Source organism: Manacus candei, unplaced genomic scaffold (assembly GCF_025592945.1).
Source record: "Manacus candei isolate 608988 ecotype Guabito, Panama unplaced genomic scaffold, ASM2559294v1 h1tg000018l, whole genome shotgun sequence".
In the NCBI taxonomy this organism is placed as follows: domain Eukaryota; kingdom Metazoa; phylum Chordata; class Aves; order Passeriformes; family Pipridae; genus Manacus; species Manacus candei.
This window is the reverse complement of record NW_026138066.1, coordinates 9,042,074-9,063,044: the sequence shown is the minus strand read 5'-3', so window position 1 is coordinate 9,063,044 and position 20,971 is coordinate 9,042,074. Positions and strand designations below refer to the sequence as shown.

Here is a 20,971-nt window from a genome sequence, read left to right as displayed (position 1 = left end):
TGAAGGATCTTCTATTATAACCAGAAAAGGACCTGTGTTGCAACTGAATGTTGCCTATGCAGGAAAGTAACAGTAGACTTTGTAGTTATCAAGGGAGCAGAATGTCCAAGTTCAGTTATTGATTTTTACTTTGTTCAGAAAAATATCAGGTTATTTGCTCAGTTAGAAAAGAAAGGGTTTAACCTTACAGGGAAAAAGAATTTGCTTATTTCCAGAGAAAGGACACGTTAGTTTAAATCTCAATAAAGACATTTTAAGAACTCTTATTGAAACATCACCTGTGCTCTTCCTTCAGTTGTAATTCATCAGGTGGGACAATAGCAAGTCTTGGGACAGCCAAAAAGCAAAGGAATTTTAGAAGTGCAGGGGGGAAGACTAATTCCAAGTAGCATATAAAGTTTAATCTTGCTATAGAAGTTAATTTGAAACTTTTAGCTGGCTCCCGTTCTCTGAACATCTGTTGGATATAGTTACCTTTTGTTTTGTTGAGAAATGTGAAGTCTTTTCTTATTCCAACTGACCTACTTTATTCAAAGAGCTACTAATAAAATGTGCTACTATATTCTTAAGCTTCTTTGAAAAACTGTATCATTTGTGCCATTCAATATTTGCTACTACTAACCTCAGTCTAAGTATAGCTATCCATCCATTCTTTTGAGTTTCCTTAGTTTTTCATTTGATTCGTGCTCTTTAAATATTTTCTCAAGGTCAGTTGGGCAGTTGTGCACTGGATTTTCTGAATGATCTGTGCTTTTATTCCATACTGATCAATAGGCTTCCTACAGGAATACCCTGGGAAAAAATCAGGAAACACAACTGATAATACAAGATAAAACTATCAGTGGGTCAAACTATGAAATGCACTCACTTTTTTTGACTCAAAATCTTAAAAATAAAGATTAAAATCTCAGCATTAGATATAGCTTAACCATTATTTATGGACTCCTAGTTTCTGTAGTAAGGAATAGCTGTTGGAATTCTACAGTCTGAATCATGACACTAGATAATCAGATTGATTCCTCTGGCATTAGCAAACATCTCATTATGAAAAAAAAAGGAAAAATGAAAAGACTAAAAAATGCAGAGCAAAATTTTTACACCCCATGCTCCTGAAAAACAAAACAACACAAAAATATCAGGCATGTCCCCTATTATATCTCAACAGGATATCCATCTGGAAAGTCTTTCCTTCCAGATGCTTTCCTCTACTATTCATTGTCCTGCTAATCTCTGCAACTACCCCTAGGGGGAAAACAAAACACTACACAATTTACTGTCAGGCTGTCTTTTTGAAGGATGGACAATACAAAGGGAAATAGATCCTGGACAACAGTCAGTTTCAGTATTACAACTGTAGAAGCAGAAAAACAGAAATGGACCAGTTTGAAATAACACTGAATGCAAAAACTGTATCAAAATAAATGAATAAAAACATCTTACAGGAACACAACAGTAAAGTGCATTTGCAAAGAATAAAAATCCCAAATTAATGAGGAAGCCTACCTATTTCTTCCACTCAAATAATCAATCACATTAATGTGTTCAAACCTTCAGACAACTTTTTTTTTTTAACATAGAAGTATGAAGTCAATTAAACCAAACCACTACTACAGTATTTTAGAGAAGTCCAAAAAATGTTCTCCTCAGGTTTCAGTAGGATGACAACGTTTCTTCTTATCAGTAATCACCTGTGCCCTAAAGAACCTCGTAAGCCTGTCAGTGAAGCAAGGGAGAGGCATTTTATTAAGTTACAGGGGGTTTGGGCAGATTTGTAAATCAAGCCCTTTAAATTTGAAAGTGACATCTCCTAGCCAGTCACAGGAATTCTTGGGCTTTGAGTAGATAAGCTGTCTATTTGGAGCACTTTTTTTGGAGCTATGTGGCTGGAAGCTCTACTGCCTGTAGTGATTGAAACACAATGAATGGGGTGTTCTGGTGCAGAGAGAACCTCCTCAAGAAGTTAACAAAGTACCCACAATAAAGAGATCTGTCAGGCAGCTGACAAAGGATGAGTTTTATTGCCATCAACTACTTTAGTCTAGTTGTTTTTAAGTGTGATTGAATTTACAGACCACCTCTTTTCAACCTCAAGGTACAACAGTGCAAGTGAGTGAAGAGTTGATTCAAAATACAGAGTAGTAACATACTTCTGGCATATTAATGCAAAGGGACACTCACTGAAGAACAAAAAAAAAGTGTTTAGTTTTAAACAGCTGCCATTCTCTTACTGTTTTTCTCATCTATGCTATAAATTGTAGCATTAGTTGCAAAAGATTTGGGGTGTTTTCAGAACATGCTATTTCATTTTTTCCACATATTACCTAAAAAACCTCCTTACACCAGCAGAGTGATAACAAGTAAAATCATTGCAGCAAGTTCACATAAAAAAATAAAAAGTAGTGGTTTACACACCTCTTATCCTCCCAAGTTGAAAGCACTACATACACATGTATTCCAAACAGTAAAGCAATACATGTATCCTGCACACTTAGAAAACTACTCTTAAGTTACTATGAATTTCTGCCTACCATCGATCTTTCCTCCAGATATGGAAAATATTTCAGTCATCATTTCTACCTGCAAATATAAAAAGTATGACATTTTAAAAACAAAGCCATTTGCACAACACAGTCATAACCTTCAAGTGGAAAACATCCTCCTTTACAAGGCATTCAGATAACTCAAAAGACAGAACATATATTCATGAAACTTCATAAAAAGAAAACTATCTTCTAACTTCTATGAAGAATATAGGCCAAAATACCCTGCATTGTTTTTTAAGTTATAAGTAACAGTTATAAATTAAGAGATGCTGTATTTCAGTAGAGCTAAAGAAGACAGGTTCCTTTGCTGTAGTAACGTTTACTACAGAAATATTTTTATTTGCCCTAGCATCACTCTCTATTGCACAACTATCTATCTAGTAAGACAGAACTACTTGCATTTCTCACCACTGTTATTTTGTCTCCTAGGTTTTTCAAAGATCTCTGCTCATAAAATGTTTGTCAAAATGCACTCACACATATCACGAGGCAAAGAGGAGATGAGAGACAGATGCTTCTGCATGTTAGTGGGCGGGATGGGAAAGAAGCTGGGGAAGCAGCTTTGCATCCAATCCATTATAGCTATTTTCCTTTTAACCATCTAACAGCAAGTCACAAATTCACCCTAAGCACATCAAATCCTCTGAACTTATGAAATGATGCGTTATTGAAGTCACAGCAGGGAAGCCAACTCAGTTTAGAGGATATAAAAGACTAACACCAGGACAACCTTTTTCATTACAAGGTTAAGGATAAAAAAACAAAGGCAACGTTTTAATGTGGTGAGAAGATGCACAGTCACAGAAGAAGCAAGTTAAAAGCACTATTTGTATTTCTATCTAGAATAAATTCCTCTTCCAGAAAAACTCCTCTTAGATAAGGTTTTCCACCTCAGAAGTAGAAAAACAGATCAGCAACAGCTTAATCTCTTAGTTTCCTGCTCCAACATGCTACCTGTCTTCCACATACCCTCTCTTCAGCTACTCAAGTGCACATCTCTTGCAATAAGCTAGTTGTCTAAGATCTGAAACTCACTTCCATCCTTTATAGATTCTATTACTGCAACATTTACTACTGTAAAACTGAGGCTGCAGTAAAGTCAGAAAGTTAAAGAAATTTTTTCAGTTTTTTCCACCGATTTAGATTACAATACAGGCCTTTAGTGGTTGCAGCGTTTGTCCAAAGTACACAAAGTTTTATCAACCAATATTCACATAAGCCAACTACAGATATGCACACTGCAGGTACAGTACATGTGTATCTTACTAGAGTTCCAATATATCAAAGCACAAAAATGGAAGACATTTCTATACAGTATCGCCATGGGACAGAACTAAGTGAGCAGAAAGTCCTTATCTACCTCCATCTAAGCTGTTGAAGGTGAAATCAGAGGTGAAATGCATATGACAAGGATGACTAAACCCATTAATGGTCCAAAATTATTTGGTTTATTACATGAATACAAGAGACTACAATCATACTGAGCAGGCTATTATCAAATCTCTTCAGTGACAAAGCTTTCTGTCCAACAGGACAAATAAAAGCAAGTGCATAAAACACAAGAATACCTGGTTTAAGAGCATTATCCCAGAGGATTACAGAATGGTTTTTGCATCTTTCCTCTTTGCTTTTATTATCTCCTTCTTTGTTTTGATATTGTGGCTATTATTACCAGTGCTATCTGAAGACTAGAGTCCCCCGTAGTTATGAATGGCAAACAAAAAAACCCTCTCACTCATTAATAGAGAATCTAGGGTAAGCTTTAAAGGTAACCTTAATACAAAAATGTGGTTTTAATGAGTCCTGCCAGTCTTGTCCAACTGTGTAATGCTTTAATTATGGAGCACTATGCTCAGCATTATGGACTATGGTTGCCAGGCTCCATCAAAGACCCATGTTTCTTGTTGTGCTAAGCATGGTGCAAATATTTAATGAAGAAATTATGCTTGTTAAAGGTGCTCACACAATCCAAAGGTACGATTAAGGAAAACAAGTGGCTAAAACAGGGAAATATAGCTGAAGAGTAAACAGGGCAAATACCGCAATCAGCAGTCACTATACATTTGGGGATGCAACAAGGGAGTAATTGCTCTCAAATAAGACCACACTTTCACTAACAATATTCAGAATATTCATTACAGGTTACAGTGTGTAAACTTCTCATAGTCTACGTCAAAAGGAAGACTAGAGTTAAGGAAAATTGCTCAAATTATACAGCATACAAATTCAGATTTTACCCTGGACTCCAGATACAATGAGAAATCATTGCTCTGTGCAACTCTAAGCAGACAATTAAAAGATTTCACCAAGTAGTTCACAAATCTTATACAGGTCATCATGCCACCTCACTCCCATTGAAATTACATACCTCACTACAGACACACACACTTCTCAATTTCGAAGTACTCTTTCCAGAATATATAAATAAAAACATCCCCCCAAACCCTATCTTACAATCAACCTTTCTTTTTTTCCAGTAAGAAACTGCAAACTTTTGGTCTCGAGGCAACCCCTCTTTCCTAGAGACATATACACACGTTTGATCCAAAATGTGGACCAAAACTTGACTAGTATAAACATGAAGCACTAAAGTGAAAGGTGGGGTCCAAAAACTAGAAGCAAAACCATGAGAGAGTCAGTGAGGGGGTGGAAGAGAAATACAAACATGCTGTTCTAATCTACTAATATAAAAAAACTTGAATACTGTTTATAGACCAGAATGCTCTTCTTCCTCACTGCCAAGCCACTGTTCTCCTAATGATGAGAAAGAAAGAAATTGGTTTGAAATCTTCAGTCCTAAATTTCTGCTTCAAAATTATGGTACTTTTCAGCAAGGCAGTTGCTGACTATAGTAAAAAGCTTAGTAAAGCTGAGCAGTAATTAAGAGATCTCATTTACAACACAATTTCACATTTGTACAGGGGGAAATGTGCTTCTTATGACATGACATTTCCCATAAAAGACATGGAGATATAGTACCATCTAAGCCTTTCATTTGTCCTATGAAGTAAACCATCACTTCCTATGGTAAGAAAATATGCACTTTTTCCTGGTTCCGGCCAGGACAGGGTTCATTTTTGCAGTAGCCACGTGAGGGCATGGGTAGGACCCAGGGGTTATTCTATATCACCTCACCTCATTTTGCAGGGATGGGGGAAAGGGTCCCTTCCAGGGCATGGAGCGGTCGGGTATTGTCGGGGGGTTTCTGCATAGTGCACAATCACGGGTGAATCGTTCGCCTCTCTCTTCTACACTCTGTCATTACCATTGTTGCTGTTATTGTTCAGTTTTCTTATTTCATTGCTGTTTCCAGTAAATTGTTCTTATCTCAACCCATGTTCTTCACCTTTTCTGCCTCCAGTACTTCTCTCCATCCTGCTGCAGGGGGGAGGGAAAGGGGGAAGTGAGTGAGTGACACGAGGTTGGGAGTCTTTCAGTGGGAAGACTAAATTGGGGAATACCATTCCTAAACCACGACACCACTTGAATAAAGAGAACTACTGAAGGCAAAACTTAAGAGATAATGAATACCACTCAGAGCCACAGAAAACAGTTCTTGAAACTTTTTGGGATCATATATTCAAGTCCTATTCCAAAAATCAAATCAACAGCCACCATGCCATGACATTCCTCCATAGTTGGAGCAAGCCTCAATGGCTTTGCAATATGCCTAATACAATTTCCTAAGCTATATTTACAGAAAGTAGACCTGTATCAGTTTATAATTTATTTAAAATCAGTGGTTTCTGTCTGTGAACCCCTGAATGTTGTACAGATGCACATGCAGATAAAAATAACATGTATAAATCTTAAAAACTGTCTACAGATCATCATTCATTCTAAATAATTTCATAGGAGTTAATGACCTCAAAGATGAGAATTTTGACTATGTAACATTCCATACTGATTTTCATCTCAAAGGAAGATATTTCTAATAGATCCAGAGCATTCACCAATCTTCAGTTTAATATATGTATATAAACATGAGACAGACAGTTAGACATGTCAGTGTTCTAATTCGGTTCTTGCAGAACTTTTTCCTCCCATCTGTAGATTCACAACGGCAACAAATTTTGCATTAACTGTGCCAAGTCTGGTTAGAAAAGCTCTCCTTTATTTGAATATTTTGTGTTTTTAAAGAAACAAGTATCTATGGATCCAAGACTTCAGTCTACCTGTTAGCTACAGACATGCAGCGAGAGAAAAAAAAAAGCCCTACTAAGTATGACAGCACCTTGGACATTCAGTGGTGCTTAGAGAGATGAATTAAATGCACTGAGCCCATCCCAATCCGCATTCTGATATAACAATCTCAGATACACTTCTATGCCAGCCCTTAGCAAAGCAGCTTCTAGAATACAGATCTTTGCCTGTATCAAAAAGATACTTCTGAGCCATAGAATTAGAGCAAAAGCTCTCATATCTATATCTGTAAGCTCAAAATTCTTAAAATCCCTGTATCCTCTCCAGTTTTCACACCAAGTATAAGGCATGACAAGAACATTTTGAATGAAAATTAGTTCTAAATGAAAGCAAGAATACTTAGCACCTTTCTCATGCATTTCAGCTTTCAAAAACACTTTGCAAATATTAACACGTCAAGATATAAAAGAACTATTGTTTCAGTGAAAGGAAACGAGAGGAGAGGAAGCAGAATTTGGTAGTAAAATGGACAGGTGGCTGGCTGGCTGATATTTCAGTTTTGTACACTGTGGTTTCATTTTTCATCTTAGTGGCGCATCAAAACAGGTTCTGCAGTACTAGAACAGCAATACTACATTACTGTGTATTGAGACATCCTGGTAGACTCGTTTTACTTTCAACACTAACACTTTTCCAACTGAAATTCCTGTTGCTTTTCTTAAATTAAAACTGCAACATCTTTTTTTTTAGTTCTATACCACCATAAGAAAAGCTTTTACATTCTTATTGAGAATAAAGTGTTTTTCCTTTGCAGCTCCCATTACTGCCCTTACAAAGGTTCATATGCTCAGCAGAGTCAGGACTGACATATTCTCATCTATATTGGTTAGCACCTCACTCCACTATTAGCAGCACTGATTTCAGCAAGACAGTTCATAAGAAAAGTAAAGCAAGAACAGCAAAGTTTTTCACTTTGGTATTTAATGTTCAGCTCATTAAGAGCCCAGCTTGAAGCCCTGTGAACCTGGCAGAAACATTCCCACTTGAGTTTCGAGTAGGGCTTTGAAAAATTAGGGGCTTGAACTTGATATTGAGAAAGAAACAGAAGCTAGTTAAGAGCAAAGGGCACAGGTCTCACGTCCTCCCGCTGTTAAGCCTAGTTTAACAAACTTGATTACTAGTGGAAATTTGCACAGGATTACCTCAGTCAACTCAGATAAAATTTCCAGCAGAAAAAGCATGGAACTTGGCTTCCAAGTCAACATTTGACAGGAATATCTCACTGAAAACATCCAAGGGTATCATATAATAACCTCCTTGGCTAAAAGCAATGAGGATTCAAAAATGGAGCTGAGACAACCTGAACAATTAGAGCTATTTGTCACTAAAAAGACTGAAGTCAACACTACAAGCAGATCCCAAAAGTGCTTCTCACTCTTAATAGTGTTATCTCTGACCTGCTGAAAACCAGGGCTCAATCCACTAAAACTTCACCAGAAATTCCAGTCTGTTCTGATTAATCAAAGATACTAAATCTTAAAAATTATATCTGTACCTGACTCAAAACAGACCACACAGAACAAGTTCTTGGCGATCAAAAAAGTTTTATCACAAACTTAGAGATGCATGGTGAATATAGGTAAAGAAAAAGACACAAAAACCCCAGGAAACTTATCTTTCTTGCTACCTGCAATAAATGACTCAGTTTCTGCCATGTTAGATGCATTTCATCTTTACAAATTACCATCACGTGGTAGGTGCAGTGGGATCTGTCTCAATCCTGCTAAAGGTTTTTGTTTAGATAGTACAAAAAATGGTGCTAAATACTGTTGTAAGATTTTATTTTAGCACTTTCAAATTGAATATAAAAATATACTTAAAACAGCACACTAATTAAAAAAAATGCAACCTAACAGAGAAAACCAGTTGTGTCCCAGTGATTTTTTTTCAGAACTGTCCCATGTTGCTCCTCCCAGTAGATCACAAGACAGGAATACAGACTTTATTTTTTTCCAAAAGATATTTTAACAAAGCCACCAATAAGTAAGCGTGTATTACTCAAATGAAAAATTATTGTGATTAAAAGTACAGCCTGAGAAGAAATTTTAAAAGGGGGAAAGTACAAAGTATCAGTTTTCAAAACTTAAGCACACTCTTACTTCGGTATATTGTAAGCTCTTTTGGGCAGTAATGGTTTCTTGCATTGGGAATTTCTGACACCCCAGCTACGTTGGTTGACAGCATGAAGAATGACTACTGATTGATGTAACTTGGCTAGCAGAAGCTGCCACAGTAGTCACAGTTGTATTAGCAAAACCAGTGCTTTTATCTGAATTACTTCCATCATTTGTAGAATTTATTTTTGCATGAATAAACATAAATATTATAAACACGAGAAACTAGAGATCTGTGAAGTTTTGTGGTTATAATCTTGTTGGGATGAACAGAGACACAGTGCGATGGCTTGCATGACTAGAGTGCTGCAACGAAGGGATACAGGCTCTTTGGGAAGGACATGCTGGAAAGAAGAAGGTGGAGACACCCTTTATGGGAGAGACATTGGAATGCACAGAGCCTTGCCTGGGAATGGACGATGAGCTAAGTGAAAGCTTACGGGTAAGGACTGAAGAGAGACCAGTTTGGGTGTCACTGTAGTGAGCATCTGCTGTAGGCCACCTGGCCAGGAAAAACAAGTGTATGAGGCCCTCTACAGACAGGTAGCAGCAACCTCACATTCACAGGCCCTGGTCCTCATGGGAGATTTAAACCACTCTGGTTATCTGCAGGAAGGACAACAGACCCATGGGCTAAGCATCCAGAGCTTAAATCACTGATAACAAATTCCTGATCCAAATGATAGAGGAGCCAACAATGAGATGTTCTGTGCTGGACCTTATACTTACTAACAAGGAAGGACTCCTGGGGATTTGAATGTCAAAGGCAGTCTTAAGCTGCGGTGACCAGGGTGGCATTCAGGATCACAAGAGGAGGAAGAAGGGCAAAAAACAAGATCACAATCCTGCCATTCAGGATAGAAGACCTGGGTCTTTCTGGGGACCTGCTTGAAAACAGCCTCATGCAGAGAAAGCTGGTTGATGCTCAAGGATCACCTCCTCCAAGCTCAAGAACTGTCCATTCCAAAGAGCAGGGAGTCATGCAAAAATGCCAGGAGGCCAGTAAAGATGAAAAAGGAGATTGTGGCAAAACTCAAACACAGAAAGTATACAAAAGGACTGTATACAAGAGGAAGCAGGAACGGGTAGACTGGAAGGAGTACAGAGACAGTGTCTGAGCATGCAAAAATGCAGTCAGGAAAGCTAGAGCCCACCTCGAGCTAAAACTTGTGAAAGAAGTCAAGAATAAGTATCTGAAGGGAGGGTGATAAAGATGGTGGAGCCAGATCCTTTTCAGTGGTGTTCAGTGACAGGAAAAGGGGCAGTGGGCACAAACAAACACAGGAAGTTCCCTCTGAACATCAGGAAACACTTTTTTACTGTAAGGGTGACTGAGCCCTGACACACATCGCCTAGAGAGGTTGTGGAGTCTTTATCCTTGGAGATATTCAAAAGCCATCTAGATGTAGCCCTAGGCAACTTGAAAAAAATCAAACTCGAGCATTTCTTAATATACCAGCGTCCAACTGCATGACAGGTGAAACTGAGGAACAAAACCCAAACATGTAAAATAAAATATGCAGCAAAATTAAATTATTTCAAAGAATTCTTGATACTAACTTCAGGTCCAGAAATCTTTATTGCTGATGTGTAGTACAATATTTTTTAGACTGAGAACAGAAGGGGAAGAAACTCACCTATGAAAAATTTTAAGAGCTTTAGGACAAAAGGAAGGACATCTGAAAAATTTGTTCTGTGTCACACTGCATCACCTTCAGATCCCTGTTGAATATGGATTCACCTTAGTGCTGTTTCTCTCATTCTCTCCACCTCTTCAAAATCCTCTTAACAAATTTGCCCAGTAACATGGTAGTAGCCTTCTATTCAGAAAAACGCTGTGTCTGCCCCTGCTTATCATGAGTCAAAACTGATATAAAATGATGCAATCAATAAATGCATTTTTAACCAGTGAGCACATGTCAATAATTGAGTGGAAACTCTGGTTTCCTTACTGTTCATTTATGGTGATTTCTAAATGGCAGTGGCCTGTGCCAGTTACCCTCTCCAGGTTGTTAGCACTACCTGACCATAGACAAACTCCATGTATTTAAAGAACAATAACCTACAACCTTTAAATATCAAGATATATTAATCTGCTCCTTCAAGTATTTTCCTACTGCCTTCTTGAAATATTGTACTATTTTCTATTTTCGAGAAGTAAAACACACTCCTTTCTTCCCTTGATCACAGCACTGCCTCTAAATCAACAAAGAGTATCTGTAAATTCCACTATGATTAGTTTATTTTGTCAATTATCCATTTGTCAATTAACTTTTGTTTAGTTGGTTTTAGATGCACATATATTCTGTATATTTACATAAAGATAATTGTTATATGCTGAGTATCGTCAGGGACTTGGATTTATCATCTAAGCTACAACTATATTAAGCAACAGTTCTTGCTAAAGACAGTGGTGTTTCCATTTGTTTAAGGCATGGGACACTGACTCTTTCAGGAAACCAGGGTTCTGCTCCTTGCTTTTTGACTAACCACTTGGGCAACTTTGCTATGGATTTATTTCCACAACATGTCTAAGAATAGAAAATTAGTAAAGTTATTCTACATATGAAAAATACTGTCATCAGTTTCAGTTCCTTACATACTAATGGAACAGTATTACTATTTTTGCTCATCTTAATGAAGAAAAAATGTTTAAGAACATCTTTTCTCTCAACTCGTTCACCAACTGTGCACAGTTACTCACATTGCAACTGTAACATAAATCAATGTCTTAGCTTACTAAAATGTTTCCACTATACCATGCACTTCTGTATACCTGAGGTGCCAGGTATGAGCACTGGTGTCAGAGTAGTGACAACTGGTAGCACGAACAGGTTGAAATTTTACATCCAACTTCCCCAGCAGAGTACACAAAAGCAAGGGGCAAGAGTCTGGATAGCAACAGTAGAGATGTGACTTGCAAAATTGATAACCAGATTGCAAGGCAGTACATGCATGGCTCTCCACTGTCCAAACCAGCTTGAAAGCACCTGCTTTTGACCACGGAGGAATGACTTCATATGGAAAGGAGGTGTTCCAATAATTAGGGATCTGCATCACTAACGAGAACACTGCGACTCTGAAGGACCCCAGACGTTTGTTAGAAGCAGCTATTTTAATCTAGCAGACCTTAGGCTGTACTAGCATTGTAGGGAGAACAAGAGAAAAGGGAGGCAGATTGCTACGTTTGGAAGCAAATGCAGTAACTTGGGCCACTGTGCCTATACTCTCTTCTTCACACCTGAGAGCTGAGAGCAACCATGGAAGGATGTGAATTTATTCTCATACACATTGCTTCTTTCTCAAAGTAATCAAAACTGCAAGGTGATTGCTGGACAATGCGCTGAAGACAGCTGCATCTCAAACTTCTCAGCTTGTACATTTTATGGTTGCTTTCTCACGTAATAGTACAGACCAAATTATTGCTTTGGTAGTCTGAAATTTAACAGCATCAAGTACAAAAGTTTCCCTCTTACCTGCCCATCACCAGATGGTTTGGCTTAGCCACTAGCAGATCCTCTATTCCAATAGACTCGATATCAGTAGTGATTTTTTCCCCTTCTGTCTCCATTTGTAGCATCCTCCATTTTGACAACATAAATCTCAGTGAGGAAGAAGACATCCCGAACTAAATGCTTCTATCATTCCTTTAAACTGATCATTTTTGCTTTGTGGAAGTAAGTGTCAATATGCAACTCTCCTAGTACTAAATATTGTTTACAACATCATCACCTACTGATTTCAACTGATTTTCCACTACTTGAAAGAGTCACCGAAGAGGAACAGATTTCTCATAAATGTAGTCATTAAAGAGTTCTGCAAGATCAAGATCAAGGATATAAGTTATAAGTTATAATAAGTTATAATGTATTCCAATATAGAAAATGTCCACCCTTACAGGGACCTCATTCTTCAATGTTCCAATTCTCTACTTCAGTAAAACAGCATCTAATTGTACAGTATACTTAAGACTGAAGAATCCAAAAAGACAATTGCACCCTTTTAAAGGGGTAGGAACCACCTTTACCTTATTTAAGAATTCCCAAGCATGCCAGCCAATATTTTATCTTGGAAGATCTGTCTTACATCAGTGAGAGCCTCCATGCTTAAATCTGAGTCACACTCTAGAACCAGTCCTAGAATTGAATAAAGGGTGAGACTACAGAAATACAGAACTTAATTTCTGCTTCAAAAGCCTCAGGGTTAATGTCAGTTCATCTTATATAAAAATACCAGGAAGCTTATACTCCCTTCTGTTAAACAATGAAAGCTAATATTCTTAAGAACAACATGATCTAAAGAACATATATTTGGGTATTTAATAATGCTAGAATGATTGGTTTTCATTTCTTATTTCTATGCAGTGGCATACACCCTTCTAGTACCTTCAGCCTGAAAAATATTGAATTAAGCAGATTCATACACTGAAGTCCAGTAATTTTTAAACATAAAGTTCCATTTGAAGTATTGACTAGCAGCAGCATTAATTGAAGACAGAAGGGAAAACAATCACCAAGGGAATTTAGTATTGAGGTACAGGGTCACAGCAGGAGAGTCACAGAGAGAAGGAAAGTGAAACCTAGCCAGAAGCAGCTGGGTTGAGAAGCCTCAATATCAGCTGAAAACTTAATCTCATTTGAATAATTCACAATTCTTCTTGCTCATCCCATTTCACTACTCAGTAACACTTTATATTCCACAATGAGAAACATTCCTTTCTCCAAAGAGACAAATTCATTTCCAAGTCCATCTAGAAATCATGAGCAAAGCGTTTCATATTTAAAATAAATAAATAAATCAAATACCACAATTCCTTCCCTTCATTTCTCAGCCCTTTCTCTCCTCTTCCTCTCTGTTTCCTCCTAAAACAAAATCCTTCATTCTTCTCTGTATTTAAATGAAGATTTCTCAGTAACAATAATGCCCAGTTTTCTTCTAGTCCTAAGTCTTAGCTGTCAAATGCCTACCAGAAGACAGAAATCTAAAAGCTAATAGTACAACCAAAATGTTGGCCCTCTGTATGTAAATATTACATTCTGGGATAAACTTTAGAGGAAATATTGAGAGGTGCAAATGAAAGTGACAACTCAACTTCTCTGGAAGTTCTAAGCAGCAGAAACTTTCTTGCGAAGGAATCAGGAAGTTGCTTAAAAAGATTTTTTTTTTTTTTAGCTGAACATAAGTTTTCTTGTAAAATTCAATGCCAGAATGTGAAAACAGGTTTCAGCTGATATGGGCGTCATCCTTCTGATTTTAGAAAGCTGTGGTTCTGCTGTTACCGCTGATATTGCGGTTTTGCCAAACAATAGCAGATCGGAAATTTTTATGATTTCTATAATTTTCATAGATTCCTGCAAAAATGGTAAAGCAAGACACTGTTAGATGTTACCCTTGACAAGCTGCCCCTCAGGCAGCATGGATAGCCTGGGTCATCATGTGCAACTATTCCCTGAGGATAAAAAATTGATATAGACATGGAGTAACAGAAATGACTCATCAATACTCAAAAATGCATGGGAGAAGAGTAGAGTGGTGATGACACCCATCTCCTCATAGAACTCACTAGTGAAGAGGTCAGAGGCATAAGGACAGGGAACTGCAGCCTTGAAAAACAACCTATTTTTATTATTTTCAAGCATAGCTATCTTATGTGGAGGTTAGTGAGGAAGGCTGCATTCTGCCTACATGGTTGGAGACTTCCAGCTTCCTCCACTATAAGGGTTACATGATTCATATGGCTTTTTGCAACAGTATCGGATAGACAGGGCTGGGGTTCTTCTTGACATTTAAGTGTAGCTTCTGCCTGGTTAACTCCACTGTTGTGGAAATAGTAGCTATATCCGAGAAAGAAAGTGACGTGGTTACTACAGTAAACATTATCAGACCTGGTCAGATCTGCAAATTAAAACAGGTAATGGAACTATTTTACACAGTTTGCTTCTAATTCTGACACAGATGGCACTTAAACAAGGATTCCAGCCTTGGCAGATTTCTTCAAAGTCAGTGCCAAGGCCAGGATAATCCTTTCTAGCAATTTTCTCCTTGAGTTTTGAGCAACCAACTTCTGTATAAAATAGAATTTGTTATCTGCTGTTCCCCTTCTACAGCCATGCATTGAACAAGCTTTGACAGGACACAAGACAGACCTTCAAATACTGAGCCAAGTGACACCAAAAGAGTCATGAATCCCTACTAGGTACAAAGTTCATTTCTTAACCCTTATCTTCAGGTGGGTGTATCACAAGGAAAAGAAAAATTAGTGATCCAATGAAAAAGAGAAACAAAAAGGAAAAGTAAAAATACCTTCCTTGAGGTACTTCTGACTCTCCAGCTCTTAAATTATGCCAAGTGTGGGATAATGTACAATGACTGTTTTTTAAAGCCAGCATTAATGAACAATGGTTGCTTTTTAAAGCTAGCATTCACTACAAAGAGGAAGATGAGCCAAACCCAGAAAACAAACCAAAAATAGTGCACATGGACATGTGTGTATGTTTCCTTACACAAAATCACTTTTCAGAAAGTTCTTTAGCCACAGCATTAGGCAAATAACCAATAGAGCCAACTCTGAAGAGAATGAAGACAAGCTTGCATTGGCCACTATGTTCTCTTCTCACACAAATCACAATGTTATCAGCACAGACAGGTTATAGGAGAAAGAGACACACCAGAAATCTCATATCCTTAAAACGGATATTTTGTTAATTTATTGTAATGCAGATGATGAAAGGTCTTCAAAGCTGACAAGAGCTCATTAACATGGGCTTTCATACAAGACAGGAAATAAAGACACATGTTAAAAAAAAAAAATTGCATTTCTGGATCTAGACAAGCACTCCCATTGAGATTGTTAGGAGCTTGCACGTAGATCGAGTTTAGCATATAGTGCAAAGACTTTGTAGTCAGATTATGAATTTTACCTATTATTTGCCTTATAAACACCAGGAAAAAAAAACCACTTGAGTTTTGTTGGTTTTATGTTTACATGTGTTTGGGTTTTTTTAGATTGCTCTTATAAGAGCATCTATTTAAAAAAAAAAAAAGAAATGAGACAGAAGATAAAAGAACAGTATCCCAGTAAGGATCTATTGACAACTGATTGTTTATCCCAGGTAAAAACAAAAACCACATACTTGAGCAAGAAATAGTCTCCCAAGAGTTTGGAGAATTGTTCTTTCAAAATCATTATTTTTAACACTACTTCAGTTCCACAAGTTAAGTGCACATGGGAGATGCCTAGTTTTACTAGTTTTCTAAAATAATTCATTCAGAAGGAATACTACTTTTACTAATATTGGAGTCCTACACACTGAAATTTCAGATCAAACGTCTGACAGATCTAAATGTTGCCAACAGACATGCAGTCATTCATCACGGCTCTGCACTTTGGCTTTCTGAGGACTGTACTTTGGAATTCCTGTAGATTGAATAGCTGGCACAGAGAATTCAACATATAAGTAACACTATTTTCAGTGCTCCTTCAAAGAAAACCAGTACATATTTCTCCAGACCTGAGAAAATTTACAATCTTTTTATGTCATCTAAACAAAGAAGAAAAAAAGTTGTCACGCATATTTTGGATATTAAAAAAAAAAAAAGTATCTTGCTACATACTGCCATTGAAATACCTCCAAGCTATGCTTTCCTCACCAGCAACTGACAAGGGGGGATGTACTTTGAACAGGAAAGATGCTGCACACTACATAAAAATTGTGAGAACTAAACATCAACAGGACAGAGGAAAAGAACCAGCTACCACAGCAGGCAATTAAAAGCCAAAAAAAAAAAAAAAAAATCAAAACCAACCTACCAATCCAATTATCCATCAGAGACTGCAGTTACTGCGGCTTTTACATGACTTGCAGCCTTTCTGATCAAGGGCCATCACAGGACACCTAAGCAGTAAGAATTTCACATTTCAAACTTGGAATACTTATCAGCAATTTGCAGTTTTCAAGAAGACTAGGGATACTTGTTCCACATTTCTCCATTTTAAAAAACTGACACACAGTGAAGACATTTGGGGTAAGAGTTTTTTGTTAAATTGTCCTGTTCTTATAAGTAAACTAACCTTGATAACTTATCTCCATTTGCAGCAGGGAGCAAAATGACTTTGTTAAAGATCCCCCCTGCCCTTAACTCATCACCTGAATTTATACATACAATTTCTCCTCTAAGCTTATAGTATAATGATGAAGATCTAGAGGGTTAGAAAAAAAATTAATCTCATCAGTCTTATTAGAACAGTCTGTGCATTTTCACCACCAAATGAGGGGGAAAATCCCACCCACACTAGTGCCCCTAGTGTGCCTTCGCAGTTGGCAGTCTGAAGAGTAAGTAGCAAATCACTACCCTGTCTTTCTGTGTGAGGCTACATTTTGGGGTTTTTATTCCACAGTAGAAGGCATAACCCTTTAAGGGAAACTAGGCAACCTTTCAATCCATTTATCAAATTTCCTGCTGCTTCTATTTCTGAACAAGCTTAAAAAATTATTTTGTACAAAGAAAATTAATCTATATCCAGAAGATATCATTAAATAAAATGTGCTGACCTGTTGGCAATTGCCAGGTCTGGTGTTAACATAGTACTTTGTTTAGCCTGCTGCCCTTCTGTTCCTTCCAGCACTGATATTGTGTAAAAAACCCCTAATAATGTTTAAAAGACATTTGATTTATTGTCCTTTTCATCCTGGCATCCATACCTTCCAGAAGACATAAACAACAGTCAGTGCTGTGAAAATGTTTCCTGTAGTCATGTTAAGAGTCCTATAAAAAACATGTACAAAATATACAGAAAAATGTAAGACCTTATAACAACTGTTCAGATGCCTCCATTGGCTAATTTTCAGTTTTAAAAAAACGCACGTTGGAAAAAAAGTAGGCTTAATTTGCTGTTTAGCAGTACCCCTGTTCTAAGTTGAACAAAGCAGAAGACACTGTACTTAGGTGAAAACGCAAATAAATATCGCTTATCTGATGCTCTGCAAAGAACAAAATTCACTTGCTTTCTAAAACTAAAACCGGGCACAGCAGAAAAGCTAGGAATCTCTCCAAAAAGTGTTACATAAGGCATTGTCAAACTTCACGTCACCTCCACAGGGCCGCAAGTTGCTATTTTCCCCCCATCTCCCGGTGCGCAGGGATTAATGATCTAAATGACACAGTTCTTGTACAGGAGGTGATAGCAGAAGCCTTCCCAAAGGGGAGCTTCCTGGGCAGAAGGCTTGCTGGGGAGGCTGGGGGGGGATGGGGAAGCCACCCTGCTCGCCTCGGCGTCCCAGCCAAACTCCAGCTCTGCCCCGCGGGTCCCGTTCCGCCGGGCCGGCTCCCGGAGCTGGCTCGCCGCGGGCAGAGCGCTCACACCCCACGTCGCGACTCCCTCCCACCCGCCCGGCAGCGGACACCAGCCCCGGGCTCTCCCGGACGCCGGAGCGCAGCCCGCCGTCCCTGCCCGGACCCGCTGCCCCACGGCTGGAGCCCCCACGGAGCGGGAGCACATCCCGGCCGAGGAGAGCGGCGTGCGGCGCGGGGCCAGCGAGCGGACTGGCGAGGGGAGTGGGGTCCGAGCCGGGCGGGGTAACCTCCCTCGGCAGGGGGACGTGCCCCTTTGTGCCGGGAAGCGACACGCGCGCCTCCGCCCGAGCATCTCTTCAACTCCGGATCTGATGGGGATTAAAATCCAGGAGATAAAGCTGCCAGCCTTGCCCTCTGGACTTGGGTGCCCTCTCCCCTTCACGGGCTGCTGGAAGGGAGACACTCATCGATTGTTCCTTGCCCTCCCCCGCCCCTCGCCTCTAGAAGCAGCACAAGCTCAACGAGAAGGCTCTTACCTTCCCCGGGTGGCTCCCGGGCCGCCGGGACGGGCGCTCAGCGCCCGCTGCTCCGCGCAGGCAAGCGGTCCTTCCCCCTCCTCCGCTCCAGGCGGGCAGCTCCAGCTCCGTGCCCGCAACCCCGCGCTCCGGAGGTGTCAGCCAGCGGACCACGGCCGGGGCGGCACTGGCGGCTCCACTCTCCGCGGGACGAGGAGCTGCTGACGGTGGGAGGAGGAGGAGGGCGGTGGGGAGGTCCCGACTCTTCCCGGGATGCGCCGCCGAGGTGGCCGCCTCCTCCGCCGCCCAGCTCAGCTCTCTCCGGGGCCTGCCCGCTCCGCGCTGTCCCGAGGTGCAGCCCGGCCCCGTCCGCCTGTCCGTCCCGCTCGCCTTCCCCCGCCCCTTTCGCCGGCGGCGAACCGCGCGGCGCACAGGCCCCGCCGGCGGCCAGGAGGACCCGTGGGCGACGGGGGATTCCGGCCCAGCCTCCTGTCCTCTCCCCGGGGCCTGGTGCACACTCTCCGCGGGGAAAGGAGGCCCTGCCCCGGCCTGGCGAGCAGCTCCGGGAAGGTCACCGGCACCGTGGAGCCGAGCACGGAGGCTCCCTCCGGCACCGCCGCGGTCGTTGCTACTGCTGCCGGCCCGACATCAGCGACCGCTGGGTGCCGCGCTCCGCCCGGGCTCGCTCCGTGCCCGTGCCTGGCGGCCGCCTCCGACTCTGAGTGCCAGGCTGCCCCCTTCCCCTTCCTTCCTTCCTTGCCTCCCGCCCCTTCCCCGCTGCCAGCCTTCCCCCGCCGGCTCCCTCCGGCGCCCGGTGCCAGGCTGCCCCCTGCGGGTCTCGGGGCCGCGGCTACACGCCCGGCGGGGCCGAGGAGGAGCCGGGCGCGGGGGCGGACGCCGCTGCCGGTCCGCGAGTGCCGGGAGCCGTGTGCCCGCTGCCGCCGCGCTGCCCCGGGCTGGCTCAGCGGCGGCTGCAGCGACTGTGTGTCTGTGTCATGTCTGTGCCTGGGCGGGCGGAGGCGCGGGGCCGAGGCGGGGCCATCCCGCTCACACGCCGCCCAGCGACAGGCGCAGAGCGCCCAACCAGCGGCGGCCGCCGGCGCGCACCGCCCGCCCGCGCCGCGGGGCGCCCCGGGCCGCTACACCTGGGCAGGGCGGAGGGGGCCGGGACGGGCTGCCCGCACCCCGGCGCTCTCACAGCCGTCCCGCCGGGGGGGCTGCGGGGGCACAGCCGGCCCCGCACGGGGGCCGCGCCCCGCCCCCGCCGCGCCCCGCCCGCCCAGCGGTCCCGAGCACCGGCCTGGCGCGGGGAAGTGCGGGGCGGCTCGGCGGGGATCTCGCCTCGGGCGCTGGTGCCCGTCCGGGGGGCGAGGCGGCGCCTGGCCTTCAGCGTGAGCGCCCGGAGGGGGAAGACCCGACTCCGACCGGCGAAACCGCGTCAGGAATGAATAAATATCACGGCTTTTGGCTTAAGTGTGGCGGAGCGTGTCCCTGCGATGTGTCCCTGCGTGCTGGCAGCTGCTGAGAGTGAAGTGATAAGCGCACCTTATTTTTGCTTTTCTTTTTTATAATTTTTTTTTTATTTTGTTTTTCCCCTGTGGGTATAGAGCAACCATCAACGCGCTTTTTTTTTTCCCCGTTATTGTTATTAATCACTTTTCTTTCACTTCATTAGCGGTGTAAAAATGGATTGTTGCAATATGTTAGCATACTAAGAGGACCGTATGATAACCTGTGCGTATGTTTGGAGAGGGTGCATGAAATTCCAAGAGGAGCGTGCAAGGAGAACAGAAATGAGCAAATGTGCGTACAATCTGACTCTAGAAATGCACTGATCCGTTCTTAGAATGGAAGAGGAAGCAAAGTATACACGTGCTTTGAGTAACAATGTAAATAATCAGAAGTATAAATAATAGGGTTAGTAATCAGTATTTACTGTTTTCTTCTTCTAGGGGACTAAGGGAATAGCTTAAGAGAAAAGTGTTGTTCTTTAGAAGATACCACAGATGCTAATTTCTCCCATTACATCAACTACTTAAATGCTATAAGTCATGCACAAGTTGCTTTATTGTGGGCAGAAATTATGCTTTTCAATGTACTGTATGAAAATATTGTGAACTATTGAATAGGTTGTTCAAAGCATGGTAGTATTTGCTAGACTTGATTAAAGTGCTGGACCATCAAGCTTAGTATTCTGCTGCCAGCAGCATCCACTTCCTGATGCTTTAATCAAGAGTGGTATCGGATGAACTGAAGTAAATCACAAAGTTGAACATGCCAGTGATGTAATGTAAGTGTTACT

At 41.4% G+C, this 20,971-nt stretch overlaps 1 protein-coding gene across 7 annotated transcripts in view; it reads right to left on the bottom strand.

Moving 5' to 3' along the window:
* Positions 1–19,226, bottom strand: part of LARGE1 (LARGE xylosyl- and glucuronyltransferase 1) — a 286,575-nt gene extending 267,349 nt beyond the window's left edge. For 3 of the 7 annotated variants that reach the window (XR_007904077.1, XR_007904078.1, XM_051784574.1), the window contains exon 1: positions 18,691–19,226. The gene's annotated coding sequence lies outside the window, so the exon portion shown is untranslated. Of the gene's footprint in view, positions 1–622; positions 644–16,670; positions 18,049–18,690 lie in introns of those variants that run through there. The other 4 variants (XM_051784576.1, XM_051784577.1, XM_051784575.1 and 1 more) reach the window with 3 other exon arrangements.
* Positions 19,227–20,971: the final 1,745 nt, after the last annotated feature.